Source organism: Citrus clementina, unplaced genomic scaffold (genome assembly GCF_000493195.1).
Source record: "Citrus clementina cultivar Clemenules unplaced genomic scaffold, Citrus_clementina_v1.0 scaffold_1, whole genome shotgun sequence".
NCBI lineage: Eukaryota > Viridiplantae > Streptophyta > Magnoliopsida > Sapindales > Rutaceae > Citrus > Citrus x clementina.
Window position 1 is genome coordinate 5,730,563 of NW_006263303.1, and position 8,239 is coordinate 5,738,801.

An 8,239-nucleotide genomic window follows, 5' to 3' on the forward strand; every position below is an offset into this window, starting at 1 on the left:
AGTTTGCAATATAAGCTGCTCCAGGTGCAGAATGCATATCAAATGAGTGATGATTTACTAATGCATTTATATCAGGTGGATGATACCCATGATAACCAGGATACTCTGTAGCAAATTAATCTTCAAATTGTGAAAAAAAGCCAATTTGTGGATCAAAGTTAGCCATATAAGTAGACTTATGTCCTCTGCCCCTTCCAAATTGTCTAGGTTGAGGAACATAGCTATCAAAGTGTCTGTGCCAACAAACATCAGCTGCATGTCTAGCTTTATGACAAATTTGACAAATAGGCACACTATCATCAGATCCATTTCCATTGGACATTGAAGTTGAACCATGATTCATATTGAAATTATGCATGTTGTTAAGCATAGGTTTATAAGCACATGCATTCATTTGCTGTCCTCTGCCACCAGCATTACCAGTATATCCACCAGCTGGAAATCCTCTTGAAAATGAATTGAAAGACATTCATCTTCCTCCATTTTGATTCCTATTACTAGCATTAAATTGTCCTTGATATCCACTATAACCACATCTCCTATTATTTCCTCTAAACTGAGAGTAGCTAGCATTCATCATCCCATAGTTTGCATTAAACGGATCTTTAGTATTCTGATTTTGTTCCAGTCTTGCCTCATGTGTTAAGAGTAATGCACAAGCATCATCATACGACATCCTATTAGCAGTAATTATTGAAGCAAGATCTAGAAATCCAAGTCCTAGGCCATTCAAAATTTGCATTAGCAGATCTTTCTCAGACACAGGACTACTAGCACAAGCAAGCTTATCAGCAACAGCTTTTACTTTTAAACAGTACTCCTCAACAGACATATTCTCTTTTCTAAGGACATTCATTTCATATCTCAACTGCATAACTCTAGCTTCAGATTGTACTCCAAACTGTTTTTCAATTGATCTCCATGCTTCAAATGAATTTTCGCAATTAAGAACAGTATTTAAGATACCTTCACTTATGGAGGATAAAATCCATCCAAGCAAAGTTTGATCCTGAGCTCGCCAATTGATGTAAGCTGGATTCGTGATTCTCTGTACTGATCCATCAGCTACTGTATTAGAAATATATTGTTCTGGTATGATTTGATTTCCAGAAATAAAATCTTCAAGACGATTTCCTCTTATTGTAGTAAGAACTTGCTTTCGCCAAATCATGAAATTTGATCGATCTAATTTGACCGGAGTGCTGAATGAAAAGGAGATATGTGATGATTGATTTATATTCATTTGATTTGGATTTGATGTTGTGCTACTGGAACTAGCCATTAGAGTGGCTCTGATACCATGAAAGAAAACGAAATAAAGCTGTTTGGTTACTAAGAAAATAAATTGATAATTATGGAGCTATTTCTTAACAAACTTCGATTCTTATTTTACTTAACTTTATGATTACAAAGTATCATCTATTTATATACAATGCAATCACGGCAACATCATTTAACTAATCCAAAGACTAACTGTAATAACTAACTTCAGTACAATGCACATCATGCTTACAACCATCTTTAACTAATCTGCTGAGTTGTCAGCCGAGCTTGCACTGCTAACACACTTGCTCTGTATTTTCTTCACCTTAGTCTGCACCTTCTTCTGTTCAGCATAATAAGCTGGTCTAACACCTCATGGGTTTTGTTATTAGGATTATGTAGTTGAGTTTGACTTCTAGTTTTGGATGTTCCTTTGAATGACCTACAATTAAGCTATAGCATAGGTTAAGGTTCTGTTTCTGTGCTTTTAGTTACTCTTTTTCTTTGTTTTGAGTTTTTACATGTATCTCTTATCTTAATTTGAATGAATGAGTATTCTAGAATGTTGACTTAAGATGTATATTTCCTTATCGATAGCTTGGAACAAACAGATTGAGACTGTGAGCATTATGGATTTTAATTATGAGGAATTGCTGAGACGAACCGACCAAATATTGAAGTTCTCTGTTTGTAATGTTCATCGACTTGTGTTTAAGCTCTATATATATGTGTGTGTAATTTTTTTAATTAAGACTTGTATGAATGATCTTCTTAGAAATGTGCCGACACTCCACCCTTGTTGTTAGAGATTTTGGATTCAAATTTATGTTCAACAATGGTTACAACATCTATAATCTAAATGCGACTATAAGCAACAAATTATACCGGAAAAAAGAAAACAATGGACGAACGGAAGAAAGAAAATGTCAACTTTGATGTTAATTGGTAAGACAAATAAATTCAATTAGATTTACAGTTTTAGAATTGTAGTTTGACAAACAAATCACGATACCTTTGATATGAGATGGTAACGAAGATAATTACAAAGGCATTCGCAGATTACCTTTGGCCTCGTGAATTTGAATGACTATAAAAACCAATTGAGATTTCCACAGCGGATTAGCATTATCAACATACCGGTAAATTTCAAATCCGAAAAAGAGGTCTCACTTCCTAGAACCAGAGATCCAGTGTAAGGACTGAAGAAAAAATGATGCTGAAGTCTAGTATCTGTTCAATGGCCAACCTAAAACATTAGCCATTGTCTTCAGAAATGAAAGGGAATTGCCATTCAAATCACGGTTACTTATGGACCAAGCTATTATCCATTGAATCCCGGAAGGAAAATGATCGAACTTCTCCCGTAGTTGCCTTCCCAAGTCTGGCATGTGGCCAACACCATAAGGATGGCAATCCTATGGTGGCTCTCGTCAATTGCTCTTCTTAGAGCTTCAATTGCAGCTCTGCTCCTCTCACCAATGATACCAGAGCTCTCCTCCACATCCGCAGTCACTTGAGTGAACCTGTACAATAGATACTTTGATCTATTCACTAATTGGCGAAACTTTACCCCAAGTAAAAAACACATATATAGCACAACAAATGTGCATCATTTTTGTCTCCACCCACCATCCTTCCCCAACATTTTCCTATAAGGATGCAATTGGTGTACCTAGATAAAATATAGTAAGCAAATAAGCAGTCTCTGTAGGAAATGGATGCAGGTATGCCAAGGACCTTAAGGGTATGTTTAGAACTGCTATGCTTGAAATTAACTTTGAAAGCACCACAACTAAGTTATTTCATTAAAAAAACCTACTTTTACAAGGTAGATAATATTTACCATCCATCTATTTCACAATGACTATGGTTTAAAAGCCATAACGTCTAAATCACGAACATAACCTAAAACAAGTAGCTTAAAAACCTTTAAGGTTACATATTTATGACTATAAGAAAATCACCAACAGATCAAAATAAAAAGTGTTTGGAATGTCGGAGTATTCCTGTCAGAGATTTTTCTCTTAGAACTGAATGATCGCAAACTTCAGCATGCTTAAAATCATTTTTCATCCATGGCCACGATAAGTCACTCTCATGATTTCGTTATTAACCAAGAAACCACTATTATTAGACCTGCATAAACAAATTAATAAATGAATTTAACTCCAGCATACAAAGAAACTGGTAAATCATATAACATAAGAAATTAGTCATCACACCACAAAGCAGGTAAAAAACAACATAAAAACCAAAATAACTGATTAGTACTTACTTTGATGTTAGTCGCTTTCCCAGGAAGACCTTCATTGCAGCACCAAAATGAAGCATAGACAATGCTTCTAGTCTGGATATTCGGATGGCAGGCTTCCTACATCAGCACAGACACTTCCGAGTATGAGAAGACCTACAAGGGGCATTGGAAGCACACGCGAAGCCAATAAAAGCTTGGATCTCCGAGGATCAAAGTCATTTAGAATTGAAGGTTGCACGATAGCTTTAGTTGATTTTCCCTTGCAAATGTAACTAAGCTTTGACCTTTCTCAAGCTGAAAGAAAAGACAAAAAGGGTCTTAAACGTAGGAGTCAGCAGCCATTGTCAAACTGAGCAAAATGCCAAGTTTGGAAGAGAAGGAAGTACAAGAATGCATCAAATCCCAAGAAAAATGCATGGTCGTTTATGGTCTAGATAAAAATAACAATAAAATTATAGGCTTCGTCAACACCTGGAAGTGCAGGGAGAGTATACTTAAAGAAGCCCTAAGGTCAGGCTCCTTGTCCTAATTTTTTTGCAAGTATTTGAAACATGACCTGGCTGATATATGGAATATAGTATGGGAACGATGGAATGAAGTGCCTTAAAAAACATGTATTTTTTTATAGCCTTCATGATCATGCTGTCATTCTATACATCAATTTAAGAAGTAAAATCAATGAAGTGGTATTAAGAGAGAGAGAGAGAGAGAGAGAGAGAGAGAGAGACTGATCATAAACAAAAAAGACGAGCAACCTGAAGCAACTTGAAGGTCTCGTAATCAACATCTGCATGGTACCAATTCTTAGCCTGCTAACACAGTTCAATTGGAAATCAAGCATAAATGCATCCTAGAATGTTGAAACCTCGTGAACCTTTCAACTTATTCACATCTATGGATTTTCTTCCTTTTTCTAAACTCCCCTTGCTAGCTACCATCTCGCAAAGGACACAATCACAGAGTTGAAGTTCCTTCTAGAGGGTTTCAATGTACCTACACGGGAAATATTTATCTTTCAAATTGGTTTGATTCAAAAAATTAATAACACAACAAAAATTCTACAAGCCAGGGGGACCAGTAGTCATCAGAAAGGAAAATCTCATAAGGATTTCAACCTATTCCTTCCACTCATGAGGCATAAGCAAGATGCTACTTCCATGCATATTTATTTTTTAAGGTACTCGTAATTTTACGAATGATTCATTAACGAATATTATAAAAATAAGTTGAAAAAAAATTCTTCAATGCTTGTTTCTTCAATTCGTTCCCATAACAGGCCACAACTGGGGTTACAAATTACAACTGCCCTTATGTGAACGGAACAAATCAATTTTCAAGGTTTACTCACAGGCAATCACTATTTACTCATCACAATCTCTTAACTTAGGTCCCGTTTGGCACAGCGGCACAGCTGCCCCACAACTACACTTGAGGAGAAAATTTCTTCTCTTTTATAGATGTGGGGCAGCTGCACTGTGGCAGCGCAGCTGCTCCATATGGGCTATTCAACTGGTTTTGGTGGCAAAATTAACAATTTGCCAAAAGCAACTTCAAAGCTTACTTCGGTTGAAAGGCCAATACATGCGCAAATCATAAAAAGGTGAGGATGGAAATATCCCCTCTCTTAATACAAGAGGGCTTTGAATACATAAAAGATGCAAGCTGCAAGCTGCAGATACCACTCGTAAATATTCAGACACCACTCGGCTCAGTGGAAAGCTTCATACATCACATACGCAATCTAACAAAGTCACAATTAACAAGTGCACCTCAATTCTTCCAAGATTATATGCTCAACCATTTAAAAGAGATGGAGATTTTTTATCTCTACACCAGCATAATATCAGAGATAAAACAATTGCTCCAAGCTAGAAGTTGTTGGCCGTGAGAAGTATAATGAGATATGAATAGCATTCACGGAATATCAGATTCGGACATACACGTTTACAAAGTTTAATGAGAGACTACAGCCTAATGCTCTCCCTCTCAATTCAGAATTTTTACAAATGATTTTTCACCGATGGAACCGCAAATTCTGTTCGACAGTCACACCCTATTGACAAGATACCACTTCTTACACGAGCAAGAAGAAGCCTTGCAAAATAATTTCACCTTCGTGTACACAACTTGCAGCTTGGAATTAAACTCCAATAAAGTATATTCTCACTGAAGATGAAGATATGAAACTTGCTAGCGGTGATAATACAAGCCAAAAAGTTTCGGAAATCAATAAAATGTTTGGCACAATTCAAATGATGGGAGTTAGTTGATCCATAAAGCAATATAATTACAAGTTATCATATCTATCCCAAGATTCAAGGTTGCAGCAATATGGCAAAAGTGAGGGAATATGAAGTTTGGAAGACAATTGCTTGAGAACAAAGCTACCTTCGATGCTCCAAATCATTCAGGAGAAAGATTTTTCTTTCAAAGAAATAAATATCAATTGCGGCAAAATTTTAAAAATTTCTGTAAAGAGCAAAATCACCCAATATGAAGTCATAGCTAGCGTGACACAAAGAATCAGCTTTTGAAAAGCTCAGCTAAACTATTGCATCAAAGATTCAGTAGAATGGCATCGTTGGCTCAGCACATCTTAGTCCAAAAAACAGGAAATAGAAGAGGAGAAAGCCTGGGTACTGCTCATGCAACATAGTGACACATTTTTCAATAAGTCTTCAACAACAGAAAAGTAAGCTTCAAACAACTCTGAGAAAAAGGAGCAAATAATCCGAATAGCCTACATCTGGAAAAATCATGGTTTCGAAGCTACTACTTCATCCTCGCGTACATGAACTCCCATTCATTGGTTCATGGTTCATTCATGAAAAATCTGGAGTGCCAAACATCTTGCATAATGTGTCTCCCAAAGAAAAGAAAAATACTAAAAATGTCAACAGGAGTATAGAAGATCCCGCCTAATTACAAAGAGATATTAATCTCTAAGGCTCTAATCTCAAAAAAAGATCGATCTAAGGTTAATTTTTTGCCAAATATAAAAATGTATTAGATCCTAAAATCTCAGGCAATGAAATTTTAAGATCTGTAATCTCTTAGGCAATAAAAGTATAAAATCCAAAGTAAAAGACCTAAATTACTTGGGCCATAATTAAAGCCCTGAATTCTTCTGGCAAAATTTTAAAGTCCTAAGTTCCTTTGGCAGATTTACGTATCCTAAATTTTTAAGGAATATTCGACGTCCTGAGTTCCTTACGATGATCTACGAACCCTAAATTTCATTGGAAGACTCAAAGTCCTAAGTTCCTTTGGCATATTTACAAATCATACATTTCTTAGGAAGATTCAAAGTCCTAAGCTCCTTAGGCAAATCTGAAAATCCTAGATTTCCTAAGAAGATTGAAAGTCCTCCGTTTATTAGGCAGATTTACAATCCTAAATTTCTTAGGAAAATTCAAAGACCTAAGCTCCTTAGGCAAGAAAAAAGTCCTATAGGCAAGATCATAAGTCCTATAACCTTCAAGAAAAATCGAAGTTATAATTTCTTCAATTAAAATCTTCAGCTCTTATGCATAAAAATCATAAAGTTCGTTCTCGGAAAATTCTCAAGTTCTTCAAATAAAATTCCTTAAGTGAAGTCATGAGTTCCAAATAGAAATTTTTAGATGTCCAAAAATTGAACATATCTCATATATTTGAAGTCTCTAAACAAATTTTCTATAGATAGTGGTAATAAAAACTAAAAGCAACTTTAGCACAACCAATTTAATTTTAAACTTTTGATTATTGTCATCAAAAGTTTACAATTTTTTCGAGGGGTAAGGTTAGGGAAAATCCTTAAGCAACTGGGCAGGCTGTCATAGGAACAACCGAATAGAATCCTTGTTATGGTATTCCTCTGTTAACAATTGAACTGTTGTGGAAGCGCGGGGTTGAGCAATTACCAATATTACGGTGACTGCAATTTCTGTAGAAATATAAATATAATGTAAACAAATGTAAAGAAAAGGACACAATAATTTATATGTTCGGCGTAATGCCTATGTCCACGGACAAAAATTGGAAGATAATTTTACTAATAATAAGACTTTACAAAAGTGGGAAAAGCTCTCAATACCCACAACCCCAATACACGCAATTGAATCCTCCTAGCATTCGAGTAGAAGCGCTCTCAAAACTCTCAAATTGCTTCACTTGTTATTGCTCTTAAAATTGGGATAGTTCAATCTCTAATCTCTCATTTCTATTTATAACCAAACTTATACCACTGTTCAAACCGGTCTTCTGAATGTACCGTAGAATTCATTTCACAGCTTGTCAATGTCCTTTATCAAGATTATGCATATACCTGCTCACTATACCAACTGCATGTGAAATGTCAGGTCTTATACACACCATTGTATACATCAAGTTACTCACTACATTTAAATACAGAACTTGTAACATATATTCTCGTTCCGCATCTGTTGAAGGAGATAATTGTGCAGAAAGCTTGAAATGAGAAGCCAATTAGGTACTCACAGGTTTTGTCTACTCAGTCATACGAAACTGTTGTAGTATCTTCTTCAAGTATTGCTTGTGAGACAAATTTACTTTGCCACGAGCTTTATTTTTGCATATCTCCATACCAAGAATCTTTATAACTTCACCTAGATCTTTCATCTCAAATTCTTGACTAAGTTGAGTCTTCAACTTTTCAATCTCATCTTTGCTCTTGGATGCTATTAGCATATCATCGATATACAAGAGCAAATATATGAAGGC

General features: G+C 35.6%; 1 pseudogene; it reads right to left on the reverse strand.

The window, feature by feature from the left end:
* Positions 1–2,436: 2,436 nt before the first annotated feature.
* LOC112095571 lies at positions 2,437–7,873 on the reverse strand (annotated as a pseudogene).
* Between the last annotated feature and the right edge of the window lie 366 nt (positions 7,874–8,239).